Source organism: Hyla sarda, unplaced genomic scaffold (genome assembly GCF_029499605.1).
Source record: "Hyla sarda isolate aHylSar1 unplaced genomic scaffold, aHylSar1.hap1 scaffold_1118, whole genome shotgun sequence".
Lineage (NCBI taxonomy): Eukaryota > Metazoa > Chordata > Amphibia > Anura > Hylidae > Hyla > Hyla sarda.
Genome location: NW_026607739.1, coordinates 56,275 through 75,295, shown reverse-complemented (window position 1 = coordinate 75,295; position 19,021 = coordinate 56,275). Strand labels below are relative to the sequence as shown.

The 19,021-nt window shown below is 46.3% G+C and overlaps 9 non-coding genes across 9 annotated transcripts; all 9 read right to left on the bottom strand.

Moving 5' to 3' along the window:
- Positions 1-522: 522 nt before the first annotated feature.
- Positions 523-713, bottom strand: LOC130301284 (U2 spliceosomal RNA). The gene has a single exon (XR_008851958.1). It is a non-coding gene; the product is annotated as a U2 spliceosomal RNA (small nuclear RNA).
- Positions 714-2,805: 2,092 nt separating this feature from the next.
- LOC130301283 (U2 spliceosomal RNA) lies at positions 2,806-2,996 on the bottom strand. Its single transcript, XR_008851957.1, has one exon. It is a non-coding gene; the product is annotated as a U2 spliceosomal RNA (small nuclear RNA).
- Positions 2,997-5,082: 2,086 nt separating this feature from the next.
- Positions 5,083-5,275, bottom strand: LOC130301303 (U2 spliceosomal RNA). The gene has a single exon (XR_008851977.1). It is a non-coding gene; the product is annotated as a U2 spliceosomal RNA (small nuclear RNA).
- A 2,104-nt stretch (positions 5,276-7,379) lies between these two features.
- On the bottom strand, positions 7,380-7,570 carry LOC130301282 (U2 spliceosomal RNA). Its single transcript, XR_008851956.1, has one exon. It is a non-coding gene; the product is annotated as a U2 spliceosomal RNA (small nuclear RNA).
- Positions 7,571-9,650: 2,080 nt separating this feature from the next.
- LOC130301305 (U2 spliceosomal RNA) lies at positions 9,651-9,843 on the bottom strand. The gene has a single exon (XR_008851979.1). It is a non-coding gene; the product is annotated as a U2 spliceosomal RNA (small nuclear RNA).
- Positions 9,844-11,952: 2,109 nt separating this feature from the next.
- LOC130301281 (U2 spliceosomal RNA) lies at positions 11,953-12,143 on the bottom strand. Its single transcript, XR_008851955.1, has one exon. It is a non-coding gene; the product is annotated as a U2 spliceosomal RNA (small nuclear RNA).
- Positions 12,144-14,237: 2,094 nt separating this feature from the next.
- On the bottom strand, positions 14,238-14,428 carry LOC130301280 (U2 spliceosomal RNA). The gene has a single exon (XR_008851954.1). It is a non-coding gene; the product is annotated as a U2 spliceosomal RNA (small nuclear RNA).
- Positions 14,429-16,521: 2,093 nt separating this feature from the next.
- On the bottom strand, positions 16,522-16,712 carry LOC130301279 (U2 spliceosomal RNA). The gene has a single exon (XR_008851953.1). It is a non-coding gene; the product is annotated as a U2 spliceosomal RNA (small nuclear RNA).
- A 2,097-nt stretch (positions 16,713-18,809) lies between these two features.
- On the bottom strand, positions 18,810-19,000 carry LOC130301278 (U2 spliceosomal RNA). The gene has a single exon (XR_008851952.1). It is a non-coding gene; the product is annotated as a U2 spliceosomal RNA (small nuclear RNA).
- Positions 19,001-19,021: the final 21 nt, after the last annotated feature.

Below are 19,021 nucleotides of genomic sequence, written 5' to 3'. Positions count from 1 at the left end.
CACCTGTGTGAACAGCCAGGAGACCCCCCCCCCCCCCCATGTTATGTTACATAGTTACATAGTTAGTACGGTCGAAAAAAGACATATGTCCATCACGTTCAACCAGGGAATTAAGGGGTAGGGGTGTGGCGCGATATTGGGGAAGGGATGAGATTTTATATTTCTTCATAAGCATTAATCTTATTTTGTCAATTAGGAACATTCAGCACCCACCCGCTATCAAGGCAGCTGCCTATCATGTCATGCCCTACCTGCACAGGTGTGCTGGCTACTCAAATGATCCAATTAAGGAGGCCATTTAGTCAGCAGCAGCAGAAGTCCTGTCAGCAGCAGCAGAAGTCCTGTGCCTGGACGCTCCAACAGGGGCCAGACACAAGCAGAAGCAGAAGCAGCAGAAGCAGCAGCAGCACCACCTTTTGTTTTTTGGCTGCAGCAGCAGCAAGGCCCACAGGGCTGGCTAGCTGGCTAGCCAGCAAGCAGGTAGCAATGAAAGTAGGAATCTTTCTTTTTAACCCTGTAAGGGGGTGGTGCACTGTACCCGAAGATACTGCCATATCGGGTCAATGCATAGGGCGACGGAAGCAAGCTTCGAAATCGGCCCCCGTTCTCAAAAATCCATTTAATATATGGTCCCCAGATAGGGGACGTATCAGATATTAAACTGATAAGAACAGATACTACACTTGATCTTAGCCAAAAGGCCGAGAAGCGATAACCGTGAAAGGGGCGGGCCCAACAAGGTCCCCTTCATGGGCACTATCACTGCTTGCTGTCAGGGAGGCTGCCAGACAATTTTCCATGCACACTCTGGGCTGGGGGGCAGTCAACCACCAGTACACACAGCAGAACCTAAACCCATACCATTATTGCTAAGCAGCAAGACAGGGGCCCATTGCACTCCCACGGGGCCTTTTTAAATGCAATCCATAACCCGGATTTGCCAGGAACCCTTCTTACTCCTCCTACTTGCATGTGACACTGGGCTTAGGATCTGCATAGGAAACACACACACAAGCACACACCTACCTTTGTTGCCTGCAGATGCCTCCTTGGCTGTCCCCAAACGGTATCAAACCAACACCCACGGGAAGCTGTAAGCATAGAGGACATGCCTGCACCCCATTGGACTTACCTGTGTGGGTTAAATCCGGGTTATTTGACAACCTATGGCGGTGATGGTTCTGCTCAGGCAGAGCAGTGCTGATGCTCCTCATAAAGCTGTCGCTGCTGTGAAGGTTCTAGGTGACATCACAAATCCCTTTGGTTACATACACAACAAAGCTGGGTTGTTGTTGTTTACACTCTGCAAGGCCTGTGGAAGTGAGTGACATCATAGCACTGTAGTTCTGAGGGTTCAAGATGGATGCAACAATCTCCTGTTGCTTCTATGAAGGCCGTAATAGACGACATCACCAAACAGCTCCATAGTCACATACACAGCAAAGGAGAGATGTTGTTTACACCTAGTGATGTCAGTGGTATTGAGTGACATCACAGCACAGTGCTAAGGCTCCTGGGCCTGGACACAGCAGCGGCTGCAATATCTCAACGGAGAATACGTTTATATCTATGTGTGTGTGTGCGCATATATATATATATATATATATATATATATATATATATATATATATTTCTCCGCCGAAATCACTTTTAAACCCATTTCCACCTTTTTTTCCCTTCTCTTCCTCTTACTTTTTTTTCACGTTTTTTTACGTTTTTCTCCTTTTCGCCTCTTTTCTGGGCGTATTATTCTTCTTTTTCTTCTTTTTTTTCGTCTAATGCATACCCCATCAGTGCAGCAATGCTTATTCAATACCGCCAGCAGATGGAGACACTGGGGGATAATTTTCTAAGGATTTATACTGATTTTTCCTGTCTGAATTTGTCGCACAGAAAGTTGCAGGCCAAATATGTGTGACATTTCTGCGACTTTAGCTTCTAGAGCATTTTTACAACATTATACATAGGTGCTGAATACATAAAAAGCGACTGTTCAGCGACAGACAAGTCGCATCGGCTGAAAGTAGGCCAGAATGTCAGTCCATGTTGGAGCAGGTTTAGATACAGTCTAAAGCATAGATCTCAAAGTCTGTGCACAGAATTTAGCAAGGGCCTCGCACCTTCTGATGCATCAGGTAGGTGCACAATAGCATAGCCTAACCCTCTGTACTTTGGTCTATATTGATGCGGGACATAGACAGCCAGCTGATGACCAATCCATTAGTGCAATGGATGGCTGGAAGCATTTGTCTTTGCCTTTGCAATACCACAGAAGCAATGCATGGTCAATGTACAGCAATGACACACCTGTGTGAACAGCCAGGAGACCCCCCCCCCCCCCCATGTTATGTTACATAGTTACATAGTTAGTACGGTCGAAAAAAGACATATGTCCATCACGTTCAACCAGGGAATTAAGGGGTAGGGGTGTGGCGCGATATTGGGGAAGGGATGAGATTTTATATTTCTTCATAAGCATTAATCTTATTTTGTCAATTAGGAACATTCAGCACCCACCCGCTATCAAGGCAGCTGCCTATCATGTCATGCCCTACCTGCACAGGTGTGCTGGCTACTCAAATGATCCAATTAAGGAGGCCATTTAGTCAGCAGCAGCAGAAGTCCTGTGCCTGGACGCTCCAACAGGGGCCAGACACAAGCAGAAGCAGAAGCAGCAGAAGCAGCAGCAGCACCACCTTTTGTTTTTTGGCTGCAGCAGCAGCAAGGCCCACAGGGCTGGCTAGCTGGCTAGCCAGCAAGCAGGTAGCAATGAAAGTAGGAATCTTTCTTTTTAACCCTGTAAGGGGGTGGTGCACTGTACCCGAAGATACTGCCATATCGGGTCAATGCATAGGGCGACGGAAGCAAGCTTCGAAATCGGCCCCCGTTCTCAAAAATCCATTTAATATATGGTCCCCAGATAGGGGACGTATCAGATATTAAACTGATAAGAACAGATACTACACTTGATCTTAGCCAAAAGGCCGAGAAGCGATAACCGTGAAAGGGGCGGGCCCAACAAGGTCCCCTTCATGGGCACTATCACTGCTTGCTGTCAGGGAGGCTGCCAGACAATTTTCCATGCACACTCTGGGCTGGGGGGCAGTCAACCACCAGTACACACAGCAGAACCTAAACCCATACCATTATTGCTAAGCAGCAAGACAGGGGCCCATTGCACTCCCACGGGGCCTTTTTAAATGCAATCCATAACCCGGATTTGCCAGGAACCCTTCTTACTCCTCCTACTTGCATGTGACACTGGGCTTAGGATCTGCATAGGAAACACACACACAAGCACACACCTACCTTTGTTGCCTGCAGATGCCTCCTTGGCTGTCCCCAAACGGTATCAAACCAACACCCACGGGAAGCTGTAAGCATAGAGGACATGCCTGCACCCCATTGGACTTACCTGTGTGGGTTAAATCCGGGTTATTTGACAACCTATGGCGGTGATGGTTCTGCTCAGGCAGAGCAGTGCTGATGCTCCTCATAAAGCTGTCGCTGCTGTGAAGGTTCTAGGTGACATCACAAATCCCTTTGGTTACATACACAACAAAGCTGGGTTGTTGTTGTTTACACTCTGCAAGGCCTGTGGAAGTGAGTGACATCATAGCACTGTAGTTCTGAGGGTTCAAGATGGATGCAACAATCTCCTGTTGCTTCTATGAAGGCCGTAATAGACGACATCACCAAACAGCTCCATAGTCACATACACAGCAAAGGAGAGATGTTGTTTACACCTAGTGATGTCAGTGGTATTGAGTGACATCACAGCACAGTGCTAAGGCTCCTGGGCCTGGACACAGCAGCGGCTGCAATATCTCAACGGAGAATACGTTTATATCTATGTGTGTGTGTGCGCATATATATATATATATATATATATATATATATATATATATATATATATTTCTCCGCCGAAATCACTTTTAAACCCATTTCCACCTTTTTTTCCCTTCTCTTCCTCTTACTTTTTTTTCACGTTTTTTTACGTTTTTCTCCTTTTCGCCTCTTTTCTGGGCGTATTATTCTTCTTTTTCTTCTTTTTTTTCGTCTAATGCATACCCCATCAGTGCAGCAATGCTTATTCAATACCGCCAGCAGATGGAGACACTGGGGGATAATTTTCTAAGGATTTATACTGATTTTTCCTGTCTGAATTTGTCGCACAGAAAGTTGCAGGCCAAATATGTGTGACATTTCTGCGACTTTAGCTTCTAGAGCATTTTTACAACATTATACATAGGTGCTGAATACATAAAAAGCGACTGTTCAGCGACAGACAAGTCGCATCGGCTGAAAGTAGGCCAGAATGTCAGTCCATGTTGGAGCAGGTTTAGATACAGTCTAAAGCATAGATCTCAAAGTCTGTGCACAGAATTTAGCAAGGGCCTCGCACCTTCTGATGCATCAGGTAGGTGCACAATAGCATAGCCTAACCCTCTGTACTTTGGTCTATATTGATGCGGGACATAGACAGCCAGCTGATGACCAATCCATTAGTGCAATGGATGGCTGGAAGCATTTGTCTTTGCCTTTGCAATACCACAGAAGCAATGCATGGTCAATGTACAGCAATGACACACCTGTGTGAACAGCCAGGAGACCCCCCCCCCCCCATGTTATGTTACATAGTTACATAGTTAGTACGGTCGAAAAAAGACATATGTCCATCACGTTCAACCAGGGAATTAAGGGGTAGGGGTGTGGCGCGATATTGGGGAAGGGATGAGATTTTATATTTCTTCATAAGCATTAATCTTATTTTGTCAATTAGGAACATTCAGCACCCACCCGCTATCAAGGCAGCTGCCTATCATGTCATGCCCTACCTGCACAGGTGTGCTGGCTACTCAAATGATCCAATTAAGGAGGCCATTTAGTCAGCAGCAGCAGAAGTCCTGTGCCTGGACGCTCCAACAGGGGCCAGACACAAGCAGAAGCAGAAGCAGCAGAAGCAGCAGCAGCACCACCTTTTGTTTTTTGGCTGCAGCAGCAGCAAGGCCCACAGGGCTGGCTAGCTGGCTAGCCAGCAAGCAGGTAGCAATGAAAGTAGGAATCTTTCTTTTTAAAGAGGGGTGGTGCACTGTACCCCGAAGATACTGCCATATCGGGTCAATGCCATAGGGCGACGGAAGCAAGCTTCGAAATCGGCCCCCGTTCTCAAAAATCCATTTAATATATGGTCCCCAGATAGGGGACGTATCAGATATTAAACTGATAAGAACAGATACTACACTTGATCTTAGCCAAAAGGCCGAGAAGCGATAACCCGTGAAAGGGCGGGCCCAACAAGGTCCCCTTCATGGGCACTATCACTGCTTGCTGTCAGGGAGGCTGCCAGACAATTTTTCCATGCACACTCTGGGCTGGGGGGCAGTCAACCCACCAGTACACACAGCAGAACCTAAACCCATACCATTATTGCTAAAGCAGCAAGACAGGGGCCCATTGCACTCCCACGGGGCCTTTTAAATGCAATCCATAACCCGGATTTGCCAGGAACCCTTCTTACTCCTCCTACTTGCATGTGACACTGGGCTTAGGATCTGCATAGGAAACACACACACAAGCACACACCTACCTTTGTTGCCTGCAGATGCCTCCTTGGCTGTCCCCAAAACGGTATCAAACCAACACCCACGGGAAGCTGTAAGCATAGAGGACATGCCTGCACCCCATTGGACTTACCTGTGTGGGTTAAATCCGGGTTATTTGACAACCTATGGCGGTGATGGTTCTGCTCAGGCAGAGCAGTGCTGATGCTCCTCATAAAGCTGTCGCTGCTGTGAAGGTTCTAGGTGACATCACAAATCCCTTTGGTTACATACACAACAAAGCTGGGTTGTTGTTGTTTACACTCTGCAAGGCCTGTGGAAGTGAGTGACATCATAGCACTGTAGTTCTGAGGGTTCAAGATGGATGCAACAATCTCCTGTTGCTTCTATGAAGGCCGTTAATAGACGACATCACCAAACAGCTCCATAGTCACATACACAGCAAGGAGAGATGTTGTTTACACCTAGTGATGTCAGTGGGTATTGAGTGACATCACAGCACAGTGCTAAGGCTCCTGGGCCTGGACACAGCAGCGGCTGCAATATCTCAACGGAGAATACGTTTATATCTATGTGTGTGTGTGCGCATATATATATATATATATACTATATATATATATATATATATACTATATTATTTCTCCGCCGAAATCACTTTTAAACCCATTTCCACCTTTTTTTCCCTTCTCCTCCTCTTACTTTTTTTTCACGTTTTTTTACGTTTTTCTCCTTTTCGCCTCTTTTCTGGGCGTATTATTCTTCTTTTTCTTCTTTTTTTTCGTCTAATGCATACCCCATCAGTGCAGCAATGCTTATTCAATACCGCCAGCAGATGGAGACACTGGGGGATAATTTTCTAAGGATTTATACTGATTTTTCCTTGTCTGAATTTGTCGCACAGAAGTTGCAGGCCAAATATGTGTGACATTTTCTGCGACTTTAGCTTCTAGAGCATTTTTACAACATTATACATAGGGTGCTGAATACATAAAAAGCGACTGTTCAGCGACAGACAAGTCGCATCGGCTGAAAGTAGGCCAGAATGTCAGTCCATGTTGGAGCAGGTTTAGATACAGTCTAAAGCATAGATCTCAAAGTCTGTGCACAGAATTTAGCAAGGGCCTCGCACCTTCTGATGCATCAGGTAGGTGCACAATAGCATAGCCTAACCCTCTGTACTTTGGTCTATATTGATGCGGGACATAGACAGCCAGCTGATGACCAATCCATTAGTGCAATGGATGGCTGGAAGCATTTGTCTTTGCCTTTGCAATACCACAGAAGCAATGCATGGTCAATGTACAGCAATGACACACCTGTGTGAACAGCCAGGAGACCACCCCCCCCCATGTTATGTTACATAGTTACATAGTTAGTACGGTCGAAAAAAGACATATGTCCATCACGTTCAACCAGGGAATTAAGGGGTAGGGGTGTGGCGCGATATTGGGGAAGGGATGAGATTTTATATTTCTTCATAAGCATTAATCTTATTTTGTCAATTAGGAACATTCAGCACCCACCCGCTATCAAGGCAGCTGCCTATCATGTCATGCCCTACCTGCACAGGTGTGCTGGCTACTCAAATGATCCAATTAAGGAGGCCATTTAGTCAGCAGCAGCAGAAGTCCCTGTGCCTGGACGCTCCAACAGGGGCCAGAACACAAGCAGAAGCAGAAGCAGCAGAAGCAGGCAGCAGCACCACCTTTTGTTTTTTGGCTGCAGCAGCAGCAAGGGCCACAGGGCTGGCTAGCTGGCTAGCCAGCAAGCAGGTAGCAATGAAAGTAGGAATCTTTCTTTTTAACCCCTGTAAGGGGGTGGTGCACTGTACCCGAAGATACTGCCATATCGGGTCAATGCATAGGGCGACGGAAGCAAGCTTCGAAATCGGCCCCCGTTCTCAAAAATCCATTTAATATATGGTCCCCAGATAGGGGACGTATCAGATATTAAACTGATAAGAACAGATACTACACTTGATCTTAGCCAAAAGGCCGAGAAGCGATAACCGTGAAAGGGGCGGGCCCAACAAGGTCCCCTTCATGGGCACTATCACTGCTTGCTGTCAGGGAGGCTGCCAGACAATTTTCCATGCACACTCTGGGCTGGGGGGCAGTCAACCACCAGTACACACAGCAGAACCTAAACCCATACCATTATTGCTAAGCAGCAAGACAGGGGCCCATTGCACTCCCACGGGCCTTTTTAAATGCAATCCATAACCCCGGATTTGCCAGGAACCCTTCTTACTCCTCCTACTTGCATGTGACACTGGGCTTAGGATCTGCATACGGAAACACACACACAAGCACACACCTACCTTTGTTGCCTGCAGATGCCTCCTTGCTGTCCCCAAACGGTATCAAACCAACACCCACGGGAAGCTGTAAGCATAGAGGACATGCCTGCACCCCATTGGACTTACCTGTGTGGGTTAAATCCGGGTTATTTGACAACCTATGGCGGTGATGGTTCTGCTCAGGCAGAGCAGTGCTGATGCTCCTCATAAAGCTGTCGCTGCTGTGAAGGTTCTAGGTGACATCACAAATCCCTTTGGTTACATACACAACAAAGCTGGGTTGTTGTTGTTTACACTCTGCAAGGCCTGTGGAAGTGAGTGACATCATAGCACTGTAGTTCTGAGGGTTCAAGATGGATGCAACAATCTCCTGTTGCTTCTATGAAGGCCGTAATAGACGACATCACCAAACAGCTCCATAGTCACATACACAGCAAAGGAGAGATGTTGTTTACACCTAGTGATGTCAGTGGTATTGAGTGACATCACAGCACAGTGCTAAGGCTCCTGGGCCTGGACACAGCAGCGGCTGCAATATCTCAACGGAGAATACGTTTATATCTATGTGTGTGTGTGCGCATATATATATATATATATATATATATATATATATATATATATATATTCTCCGCCGAAATCACTTTTAAACCCATTTCCACCTTTTTTTCCCTTCTCTTCCTCTTACTTTTTTTTCACGTTTTTTTACGTTTTTCTCCTTTTCGCCTCTTTTCTGGGCGTATTATTCTTCTTTTTCTTCTTTTTTTTCGTCTAATGCATACCCCATCAGTGCAGCAATGCTTATTCAATACCGCCAGCAGATGGAGACACTGGGGGATAATTTTCTAAGGATTTATACTGATTTTTCCTGTCTGAATTTGTCGCAGGCCAAATATGTGTGACATTTCTGCGACTTTAGCTTCTAGAGCATTTTTACAACATTATACATAGGTGCTGAATACATAAAAAGCGACTGTTCAGCGACAGACAAGTCGCATCGGCTGAAAGTAGGCCAGAATGTCAGTCCATGTTGGAGCAGGTTTAGATACAGTCTAAAGCATAGATCTCAAAGTCTGTGCACAGAATTTAGCAAGGGCCTCGCACCTTCTGATGCATCAGGTAGGTGCACAATAGCATAGCCTAACCCTCTGTACTTTGGTCTATATTGATGCGGGACATAGACAGCCAGCTGATGACCAATCCATTAGTGCAATGGATGGCTGGAAGCATTTGTCTTTGCCTTTGCAATACCACAGAAGCAATGCATGGTCAATGTACAGCAATGACACACCTGTGTGAACAGCCAGGAGACCCCCCCCCCCCCCCCATGTTATGTTACATAGTTACATAGTTAGTACGGTCGAAAAAAGACATATGTCCATCACGTTCAACCAGGGAATTAAGGGGTAGGGGTGTGGCGCGATATTGGGGAAGGGATGAGATTTTATATTTCTTCATAAGCATTAATCTTATTTTGTCAATTAGGAACATTCAGCACCCACCCGCTATCAAGGCAGCTGCCTATCATGTCATGCCCTACCTGCACAGGTGTGCTGGCTACTCAAATGATCCAATTAAGGAGGCCATTTAGTCAGCAGCAGCAGAAGTCCTGTGCCTGGACGCTCCAACAGGGGCCAGACACAAGCAGAAGCAGAAGCAGCAGAAGCAGCAGCAGCACCACCTTTTGTTTTTTGGCTGCAGCAGCAGCAAGGCCCACAGGGCTGGCTAGCTGGCTAGCCAGCAAGCAGGTAGCAATGAAAGTAGGAATCTTTCTTTTTAACCCTGTAAGGGGTGTGTGCACTGTACCCGAAGATACTGCCATATCGGGTCAATGCATAGGGCGACGGAAGCAAGCTTCGAAATCGGCCCCCGTTCTCAAAAATTCCATTTAATATATGGTCCCCAGATAGGGGACGTATCAGATATTAAACTGATAAGAACAGATACTAACACTTGATCTTAGCCAAAAGGCCGAGAAGCGATAACCGTGAAAGGGGCGGGCCCAACAAGGTCCCCTTCATGGGCACTATCACTGCTTGCTGTCAGGGAGGCTGCCAGACAATTTTCCATGCACCACTCTGGCTGGGGGGCAGTCAACCACCAGTACACACAGCAGAACCTAAACCCATACCATTATTGCTAAGCAGCAAGACAGGGGCCCATTGCACTCACCACGGGGCCTTTTTAAATGCAATCCATAACCCGGATTTGCCAGGAACCCTTCTTACTCCTCCTACTTGCATGTGACACTGGGCTTAGGATCTGCATAGGAAACACACACACAAGCACACACCTACCTTTGTTGCCTGCAGATGCCTCCTTGGCTGTCCCCAAACGGTATCAAACCAACACCCACGGGAAGCTGTAAGCATAGAGGACATGCCTGCACCCCATTGGACTTACCTGTGTGGGTTAAATCCGGGTTATTTGACAACCTATGGCGGTGATGGTTCTGCTCAGGCAGAGCAGTGCTGATGCTTCTCATAAAGCTGTCGCTGCTGTGAAGGTTTCTAGGTGACATCACAAATCCCTTTGGTTACATACACAACAAAGCTGGGTTGTTGTTGTTTACACTCTGCAAGGCCTGTGGAAGTGAGTGACATCATAGCACTGTAGTTCTGAGGGTTCAAGATGGATGCAACAATCTCCTGTTGCTTCTATGAAGGGCCGTAATAGACCGACATCACCAAACAGCTCCATAGTCACATACACAGCAAAGGAGAGATGATGTTTACACCTAGTTGATGTCAGTGGTATTGAGTGACATCACAGCACAGTGCTAAGGCTCCTGGGCCTGGACACAGCAGCGGCTGCAATATCTCAACGGAGAATACGTTTATATCTATGTGTGTGTGTGCGCATATATATATATATAATATATATACTATATATATATATATATATATATTTCTCCGCCGAAATCACTTTTAAACCCATTTCACCTTTTTTTCCCTTCTCTTCCTCTTACTTTTTTTTCACGGTTTTTTTACGTTTTTCTCCTTTTCGCCTCTTTTCTGGGCGTATTATTCTTCTTTTTCTTCTTTTTTTTCGTCTAATGCATACCCCATCAGTGCAGCAATGCTTATTCAATACCGCCAGCAGATGGAGACACTGTGGGGATAATTTTCTAAGGATTTATACTGATTTTTCCTGTCTGAATTTGTCGCACAGAAAGTTGCAGGCCAAATATGTGTGACATTTCTGCGACTTTAGCTTCTAGAGCATTTTTACAACATTATACATAGGTGCTGAATACATAAAAAGCGACTGTTCAGCGACAGACAAGTCGCATCGGCTGAAAGTAGGCCAGAATGTCAGTCCATGTTGGAGCAGGTTTAGATACAGTCTAAAGCATAGATCTCAAAGTCTGTGCACAGAATTTAGCAAGGGCCTCGCACCTTCTGATGCATCAGGTAGGTGCACAATAGCATAGCCTAACCCTCTGTACTTTGGTCTATATTGATGCGGGACATAGACAGCCAGCTGATGACCAATCCATTAGTGCAATGGATGGCTGGAAGCATTTGTCTTTGCCTTTGCAATACCACAGAAGCAATGCATGGTCAATGTACAGCAATGACACACCTGTGTGAACAGCCAGGAGACCCCCCCCCCCCCCCCCCCCCCATGTTATGTTACATAGTTACATAGTTAGTACGGTCGAAAAAAGACATATGTCCATCACGTTCAACCAGGGAATTAAGGGGTAGGGGTGTGGCGCGATATTGGGGAAGGGATGAGATTTTATATTTCTTCATAAGCATTAATCTTATTTTGTCAATTAGGAACATTCAGCACCCACCCGCTATCAAGGCAGCTGCCTATCATGTCATGCCCTACCTGCACAGGTGTGCTGGCTACTCAAATGATCCAATTAAGGAGGCCATTTAGTCAGCAGCAGCAGAAGTCCTGTGCCTGGACGCTCCAACAGGGGCCAGACACAAGCAGAAGCAGAAGCAGCAGAAGCAGCAGCAGCACCACCTTTTGTTTTTTGGCTGCAGCAGCAGCAAGGCCCACAGGGCTGGCCTAGCTGGCTAGCCAGCAAGCAGGTAGCAATGAAAGTAGGAATCTTTCTTTTTAACCCTGTAAGGGGGGTGGTGCACTGTACCCGAAGATACTGCCATATCGGGTCAATGCATAGGGCGACGGAAGCAAGCTTCGAAATCGGCCCCCGTTCTCAAAAATCCATTTAATATATGGTCCCCAGATAGGGGACGTATCAGATATTAAACTGATAAGAACAGATACTACACTTGATCTTAGCCAAAAGGCCGAGAAGCGATAACCGTGAAAGGGGCGGGCCCAACAAGGTCCCCTTCATGGGCACTATCACTGCTTGCTGTCAGGGAGGCTGCCAGACAATTTTCCATGCACACTCTGGGCTGGGGGGCAGTCAACCACCAGTACACACAGCAGAACCTAAACCCATACCATTATTGCTAAGCAGCAAGACAGGGGCCCATTGCACTCCCACGGGGCCTTTTTAAATGCAATCCATAACCCGGATTTGCCAGGAACCCTTCTTACTCCTCCTACTTGCATGTGACACTGGGCTTAGGATCTGCATAGGAAACACACACACAAGCACACACCTACCTTTGTTGCCTGCAGATGCCTCCTTGGCTGTCCCCAAACGGTATCAAACCAACACCCACGGGAAGCTGTAAGCATAGAGGACATGCCTGCACCCCATTGGACTTACCTGTGTGGGTTAAATCCGGGTTATTTGACAACCTATGGCGGTGATGGTTCTGCTCAGGCAGAGCAGTGCTGATGCTCCTCATAAAGCTGTCGCTGCTGTGAAGGTTCTAGGTGACATCACAAATCCCTTTGGTTACATACACAACAAAGCTGGGTTGTTGTTGTTTACACTCTGCAAGGCCTGTGGAAGTGAGTGACATCATAGCACTGTAGTTCTGAGGGTTCAAGATGGATGCAACAATCTCCTGTTGCTTCTATGAAGGCCGTAATAGACGACATCACCAAACAGCTCCATAGTCACATACACAGCAAAGGAGAGATGTTGTTTACACCTAGTGATGTCAGTGGTATTGAGTGACATCACAGCACAGTGCTAAGGCTCCTGGGCCTGGACACAGCAGCGGCTGCAATATCTCAACGGAGAATACGTTTATATCTATGTGTGTGTGTGCGCATATATATATATATATATATATATATATATATATATATATATATATTTCTCCGCCGAAATCACTTTTAAACCCATTTCCACCTTTTTTTCCCTTCTCTTCCTCTTACTTTTTTTTCACGTTTTTTTACGTTTTTCTCCTTTTCGCCTCTTTTCTGGGCGTATTATTCTTCTTTTTCTTCTTTTTTTTCGTCTAATGCATACCCCATCAGTGCAGCAATGCTTATTCAATACCGCCAGCAGATGGAGACACTGGGGGATAATTTTCTAAGGATTTATACTGATTTTTCCTGTCTGAATTTGTCGCACAGAAAGTTGCAGGCCAAATATGTGTGACATTTCTGCGACTTTAGCTTCTAGAGCATTTTTACAACATTATACATAGGTGCTGAATACATAAAAAGCGACTGTTCAGCGACAGACAAGTCGCATCGGCTGAAAGTAGGCCAGAATGTCAGTCCATGTTGGAGCAGGTTTAGATACAGTCTAAAGCATAGATCTCAAAGTCTGTGCACAGAATTTAGCAAGGGCCTCGCACCTTCTGATGCATCAGGTAGGTGCACAATAGCATAGCCTAACCCTCTGTACTTTGGTCTATATTGATGCGGGACATAGACAGCCAGCTGATGACCAATCCATTAGTGCAATGGATGGCTGGAAGCATTTGTCTTTGCCTTTGCAATACCACAGAAGCAATGCATGGTCAATGTACAGCAAAGACACACCTGTGTGAACAGCCAGGAGACCCCCCCCCCCCCCCCCATGTTATGTTACATAGTTACATAGTTAGTACGGTCGAAAAAAGACATATGTCCATCACGTTCAACCAGGGAATTAAGGGGTAGGGGTGTGGCGCGATATTGGGGAAGGGATGAGATTTTATATTTCTTCATAAGCATTAATCTTATTTTGTCAATTAGGAACATTCAGCACCCACCCGCTATCAAGGCAGCTGCCTATCATGTCATGCCCTACCTGCACAGGTGTGCTGGCTACTCAAATGATCCAATTAAGGAGGCCATTTAGTCAGCAGCAGCAGAAGTCCTGTGCCTGGACGCTCCAACAGGGGCCAGACACAAGCAGAAGCAGAAGCAGCAGAAGCAGCAGCAGCACCACCTTTTGTTTTTTGGCTGCAGCAGCAGCAAGGCCCACAGGGCTGGCTAGCTGGCTAGCCAGCAAGCAGGTAGCAATGAAAGTAGGAATCTTTCTTTTTAACCCTGTAAGGGGGTGGTGCACTGTACCCGAAGATACTGCCATATCGGGTCAATGCATAGGGCGACGGAAGCAAGCTTCGAAATCGGCCCCCGTTCTCAAAAATCCATTTAATATATGGTCCCCAGATAGGGGACGTATCAGATATTAAACTGATAAGAACAGATACTACACTTGATCTTAGCCAAAAGGCCGAGAAGCGATAACCGTGAAAGGGGCGGGCCCAACAAGGTCCCCTTCATGGGCACTATCACTGCTTGCTGTCAGGGAGGCTGCCAGACAATTTTCCATGCACACTCTGGGCTGGGGGGCAGTCAACCACCAGTACACACAGCAGAACCTAAACCCATACCATTATTGCTAAGCAGCAAGACAGGGGCCCATTGCACTCCCACGGGGCCTTTTTAAATGCAATCCATAACCCGGATTTGCCAGGAACCCTTCTTACTCCTCCTACTTGCATGTGACACTGGGCTTAGGATCTGCATAGGAAACACACACACAAGCACACACCTACCTTTGTTGCCTGCAGATGCCTCCTTGGCTGTCCCCAAACGGTATCAAACCAACACCCACGGGAAGCTGTAAGCATAGAGGACATGCCTGCACCCCATTGGACTTACCTGTGTGGGTTAAATCCGGGTTATTTGACAACCTATGGCGGTGATGGTTCTGCTCAGGCAGAGCAGTGCTGATGCTCCTCATAAAGCTGTCGCTGCTGTGAAGGTTCTAGGTGACATCACAAATCCCTTTGGTTACATACACAACAAAGCTGGGTTGTTGTTGTTTACACTCTGCAAGGCCTGTGGAAGTGAGTGACATCATAGCACTGTAGTTCTGAGGGTTCAAGATGGATGCAACAATCTCCTGTTGCTTCTATGAAGGCCGTAATAGACGACATCACCAAACAGCTCCATAGTCACATACACAGCAAAGGAGAGATGTTGTTTACACCTAGTGATGTCAGTGGTATTGAGTGACATCACAGCACAGTGCTAAGGCTCCTGGGCCTGGACACAGCAGCGGCTGCAATATCTCAACGGAGAATACGTTTATATCTATGTGTGTGTGTGCGCATATATATATATATATATATATATATATATATATATATATATATATTTCTCCGCCGAAATCACTTTTAAACCCATTTCCACCTTTTTTTCCCTTCTCTTCCTCTTACTTTTTTTTCACGTTTTTTTACGTTTTTCTCCTTTTCGCCTCTTTTCTGGGCGTATTATTCTTCTTTTTCTTCTTTTTTTTCGTCTAATGCATACCCCATCAGTGCAGCAATGCTTATTCAATACCGCCAGCAGATGGAGACACTGGGGGATAATTTTCTAAGGATTTATACTGATTTTTCCTGTCTGAATTTGTCGCACAGAAAGTTGCAGGCCAAATATGTGTGACATTTCTGCGACTTTAGCTTCTAGAGCATTTTTACAACATTATACATAGGTGCTGAATACATAAAAAGCGACTGTTCAGCGACAGACAAGTCGCATCGGCTGAAAGTAGGCCAGAATGTCAGTCCATGTTGGAGCAGGTTTAGATACAGTCTAAAGCATAGATCTCAAAGTCTGTGCACAGAATTTAGCAAGGGCCTCGCACCTTCTGATGCATCAGGTAGGTGCACAATAGCATAGCCTAACCCTCTGTACTTTGGTCTATATTGATGCGGGACATAGACAGCCAGCTGATGACCAATCCATTAGTGCAATGGATGGCTGGAAGCATTTGTCTTTGCCTTTGCAATACCACAGAAGCAATGCATGGTCAATGTACAGCAATGACACACCTGTGTGAACAGCCAGGAGACCCCCCCCCCCCCCCCCCATGTTATGTTACATAGTTACATAGTTAGTACGGTCGAAAAAAGACATATGTCCATCACGTTCAACCAGGGAATTAAGGGGTAGGGGTGTGGCGCGATATTGGGGAAGGGATGAGATTTTATATTTCTTCATAAGCATTAATCTTATTTTGTCAATTAGGAACATTCAGCACCCACCCGCTATCAAGGCAGCTGCCTATCATGTCATGCCCTACCTGCACAGGTGTGCTGGCTACTCAAATGATCCAATTAAGGAGGCCATTTAGTCAGCAGCAGCAGAAGTCCTGTGCCTGGACGCTCCAACAGGGGCCAGACACAAGCAGAAGCAGAAGCAGCAGAAGCAAGCAGCACCACCTTTTGTTTTTTGGCTGCAGCAGCAGCAAGGCCCACAGGGCTGGCTAGCTGGCTAGCCAGCAAGCAGGTAGCAATGAAAGTAGGAATCTTTCTTTTTAACCCTGTAAGGGGGTGGTGCACTGTACCCGAAGATACTGCCATATCGGGTCAATGCATAGGGCGACGGAAGCAAGCTTCGAAATCGGCCCCCGTTCTCAAAAATCCATTTAATATATGGTCCCCAGATAGGGGACGTATCAGATATTAAACTGATAAGAACAGATACTACACTTGATCTTAGCCAAAAGGCCGAGAAGCGATAACCGTGAAAGGGGCGGGCCCAACAAGGTCCCCTTCATGGGCACTATCACTGCTTGCTGTCAGGGAGGCTGCCAGACAATTTTCCATGCACACTCTGGGCTGGGGGGCAGTCAACCACCAGTACACACAGCAGAACCTAAACCCATACCATTATTGCTAAGCAGCAAGACAGGGGCCCATTGCACTCCCACGGGGCCTTTTTAAATGCAATCCATAACCCGGATTTGCCAGGAACCCTTCTTACTCCTCCTACTTGCATGTGACACTGGGCTTAGGATCTGCATAGGAAACACACACACAAGCACACACCTACCTTTGTTGCCTGCAGATGCCTCCTTGGCTGTCCCCAAACGGTATCAAACCAACACCCACGGGAAGCTGTAAGCATAGAGGACATGCCTGCACCCCATTGGACTTACCTGTGTGGGTTAAATCCGGGTTATTTGACAACCTATGGCGGTGATGGTTCTGCTCAGGCAGAGCAGTGCTGATGCTCCTCATAAAGCTGTCGCTGCTGTGAAGGTTCTAGGTGACATCACAAATCCCTTTGGTTACATACACAACAAAGCTGGGTTGTTGTTGTTTACACTCTGCAAGGCCTGTGGAAGTGAGTGACATCATAGCACTGTAGTTCTGAGGGTTCAAGATGGATGCAACAATCTCCTGTTGCTTCTATGAAGGCCGTAATAGACGACATCACCAAACAGCTCCATAGTCACATACACAGCAAAGGAGAGATGTTGTTTACACCTAGTGATGTCAGTGGTATTGAGTGACATCACAGCACAGTGCTAAGGCTCCTGGGCCTGGACACAGCAGCGGCTGCAATATCTCAACGGAGAATACGTTTATATCTATGTGTGTGTGTGCGCATATATATATATATATATATATATATATATATATATATATATATATATATCTCCGCCGAAATCACTTTTAAACCCATTTCCACCTTTTTTTCCCTTCTCTTCCTCTTACTTTTTTTTCACGTTTTTTTACGTTTTTCTCCTTTTCGCCTCTTTTCTGGGCGTATTATTCTTCTTTTTCTTCTTTTTTTTCGTCTAATGCATACCCCATCAGTGCAGCAATGCTTATTCAATACCGCCAGCAGATGGAGACACTGGGGGATAATTTTCTAAGGATTTATACTGATTTTTCCTGTCTGAATTTGTCGCACAGAAAGTTGCAGGCCAAATATGTGTGACATTTCTGCGACTTTAGCTTCTAGAGCATTTTTACAACATTATACATAGGTGCTGAATACATAAAAAGCGACTGTTCAGCGACAGACAAGTCGCATCGGCTGAAAGTAGGCCAGAATGTCAGTCCATGTTGGAGCAGGTTTAGATACAGTCTAAAGCATAGATCTCAAAGTCTGTGCACAGAATTTAGCAAGGGCCTCGCACCTTCTGATGCATCAGGTAGGTGCACAATAGCATAGCCTAACCCTCTGTACTTTGGTCTATATTGATGCGGGACATAGACAGCCAGCTGATGACCAATCCATTAGTGCAATGGATGGCTGGAAGCATTTGTCTTTGCCTTTGCAATACCACAGAAGCAATGCATGGTCAATGTACAGCAATGACACACCTGTGTGAACAGCCAGGAGACCCCCCCCCCCCCCCCCCATGTTATGTTACATAGTTACATAGTTAGTACGGTCGAAAAAAGACATATGTCCATCACGTTCAACCAGGGAATTAAGGGGTAGGGGTGTGGCGCGATATTGGGGAAGGGATGAGATTTTATATTTCTTCATAAGCATTAATCTTATTTTGTCAATTAGGAACATTCAGCACCCACCCGCTATCAAGGCAGCTGCCTATCATGTCATGCCCTACCTGCACAGGTGTGCTGGCTACTCAAATGATCCAATTAAGGAGGCCATTTAGTCAGCAGCAGCAGAAGTCCTGTGCCTGGACGCTCCAACAGGGGCCAGACACAAGCAGAAGCAGAAGCAGCAGAAGCAGCAGCAGCACCACCTTTTGTTTTTTGGCTGCAGCAGCAGCAAGGCCCACAGGGCTGGCTAGCTGGCTAGCCAGCAAGCAGGTAGCAATGAAAGTAGGAATCTTTCTTTTTAACCCTGTAAGGGGGTGGTGCACTGTACCCGAAGATACTGCCATATCGGGTCAATGCATAGGGCGACGGAAGCAAGCTTCGAAATCGGCCCCCGTTCTCAAAAATCCATTTAATATATGGTCCCCAGATAGGGGACGTATCAGATATTAAACTGATAAGAACAGATACTACACTTGATCTTAGCCAAAAGGCCGAGAAGCGATAACCGTGAAAGGGGCGGGCCC